Genomic DNA, 2,652 nt, shown 5'->3' with positions numbered 1-2,652 from the left:
CCTATCACAAAGACAAAAAAACCAAACACGGCATGTTCTCACTCATAGATGGGAATTGAACTATAAGAACACTTGGACACAGGGCAGGGAACATCACACCCCGGGGCCTGTTGTGGGGTGGGGGGACGGGGGAAGGATAGCATTAGGAGATATACGTAATGTTAAATGACGAGTGAATGGGTGCAGCCAACCAACATGGCACATGTATACATATGTAACAAACCTGCATGTTGTGCACATGTACCCTAGAACTTAAAGTATAATAAAAAAAAGAGATCCTGTCATTTGTAACAGCATGGATGAAACTGAATATGATTATGTTAATGAAATAAGCCAGGTGCATAAAGACAAACTTCACATGTTCTTACTTATTTGTGGGATCTAAAAGTTAAAAAACATAGATTTCATGGACATACAGAGTAGAAGAATGGTTACCAGAGGCTGGGAAGTGCAGTGGGGGGCTAGCAGGGGGTGAGAATTGTTAATGAGTACCAAAAGATAAAAATAAAAGAATGGTCTCTCTGCCTGGGTAGGTCCAGCAGTGTTGGCCACACACATCCCACTAGTGGTTGGGGTCACTGGCATTGGTTGAATATCACCCCTGGCTTTGGCCATGGCCATGGGAGAGATTTGGCACCCAGAGCCTCCAGGGGCCTCAGCTCAATGTGCACTGCCCCATGTGCAGCTGTGAAACCCAGGCCCCACTGTGGCCTCTGCCCCATTGTGGCCACTCACATGGTCTAGCCCCTGGGTCTGGCCTCCAACCCCTAACTCTGTCTTCTCTCTGCAGGAAACTGGTCCTCCCACACCTGAGCCCAACACTGCCAGGTCTGTGGAAAGGGGGAGACTCAGCTGTTTCTGTTTTTCAAATAAAACTGTTTCTCTGAAAGAAAAAATAGAAAAAAATGGATAAAACCTACTATATAATAACACAACAGGGTGACTATAGTCAATAATAAGTTAATTGTACAGTTTAAAGTAACTTAATGAATGTAATTGGATTGTTTATAACTCAAAAGATAAGTGCTTGAGAAAATGGATGCCCCATTCTTCATGCTGTGCTTATTTTACATTTAATGCCTATATGAAAACATCTCATGTACCCCATAAATATATATGTATACCTACTATGTATTCACACAAATTAAAAAATAAAATAAAAAGTGTAAACCAAAAATAAAGTTCTAAGCCCCCCAACTATCTAAACAGACCCCTCTTCTTGGTTGAAGGCATTCCAAAATTAACCTGATAAACTGGTTTTGGTCATGATGGGAAGTGAGGGAGGTGTGTAAGACATGCCTCACAGCTGACCAGCGTGCACATCAACAAAAGACCTTAAGAATGATAGAACAGATTCTTTAAGTCTAATCAAACAAATTTACTATCTATTTTCTATGAAGTGTGCTACCTGGGGGCTTCATCTACGTGATAAAACCTTGGTCTCCACAACCCCTTATTATAATGCAGACACTCCTTTCTGTTGATTCCAGGTCTTTATATAATAACTCTTTCAACCAATTGCCAATCAGACAATCTTTTAATCAACCTGTCACCTGAAAGCCCAGACTTCCAGTTGTCCCACGTTTCCAGACAAAACCAATGTACATTTTACATGTATTGATTGATGTTTTATGTCTCCCTAGAATGTGTAAAACCAGTTGTAGCCCAACCACCTTGTGCACATGTCGTCAGGACCTCCTGAGGCTGTATCATGAGCATGTCCTTAACTTTGGCAAAATAAACTTCTAAATTGATGGAGACTTGTCTCAGATACTCTTAATTTAACAACTGGTAACCATGAAGGAACTCTGAGTAAAGGTTCCCCTGACCTTTGTCAAATCTATCTGTGCTTGGTAACAGTTTGAGCTATCATTATTGCTCAAACCAATAGAAAAATTTACTGGCCTTGGAGGCCCTCCTACAGAGAATCTCTGGTCTCCCAAAATTTTGTTAAAATCTGAGATTTTGTATGACTCCTTTTCTGGAGTTGTACTTTTTTCTAACAAGGAAGGTGAGTTTTCCTGATTCCATAACAATGGAAAGCAGGCAACTCCCTCTGGAGTTTCAGCTCGCCTCCAACAGGGAAGATGAGTTTGAGGTTTTTTCTGCTTCTAAAATAGTAGAGAGCAGTCTTATGCATGGGCCTCATTCCTAGATAAGTAGCTTAGTTCAGTTTTTCTGTCTTGAAAGTTCTCCTTAATGACTAAATGTTAATACTGACAACCAACTGGTTTTAACTTCTTACCATTAGAGTACTCAGTAATCACATTGTTTGTTTTGGTTATTCTCCCATTGGATTTGGCCAACTCTACCCATCTTGGTCAAATCTAAATGAGAATTACAAATTATGGGGAATAAGTCTTCTGAACTGGCTAAAATTCCTCACAGCTGTAGGATAAAAACAAAAACAAAACATGTACTTGGTTTCTCCATTCACTTCCTTTCTTAAAAAAAAATGTTCTTTCAAGCACTTTTCTTCCACCCTATTCCTCCCTCCAATTTTGCCACCTTCAGGACAAAGTTAAAAATTTAGAGAGGGCTTCTAATGACTCAGACACCTTAAAAAACTCAGAATAAAGGTGCCGTTCATGCCCCTTTTGTGGTGTTCAGCTTTCTTTGTGGAGTTGCAAGAGTCATGAGTAAATTCTTAAG

The 2,652-nt window shown here is 40.2% G+C and overlaps 1 non-coding gene across 1 annotated transcript; it reads left to right on the top strand.

Annotated features, from left to right (window-relative positions):
• Positions 1–583: 583 nt before the first annotated feature.
• On the top strand, positions 584–710 carry LOC115932577 (small nucleolar RNA ACA64). Its single transcript, XR_004068840.2, has one exon. It is a non-coding gene; the product is annotated as a small nucleolar RNA ACA64 (small nucleolar RNA).
• Positions 711–2,652: the final 1,942 nt, after the last annotated feature.

Source organism: Gorilla gorilla, chromosome X (genome assembly GCF_029281585.2).
Source record: "Gorilla gorilla gorilla isolate KB3781 chromosome X, NHGRI_mGorGor1-v2.1_pri, whole genome shotgun sequence".
In the NCBI taxonomy this organism is placed as follows: Eukaryota; Metazoa; Chordata; class Mammalia; order Primates; family Hominidae; genus Gorilla; species Gorilla gorilla.
Note: the sequence above shows the minus strand (reverse complement) of the source record. Positions and strands in the feature narration are given on the sequence as shown.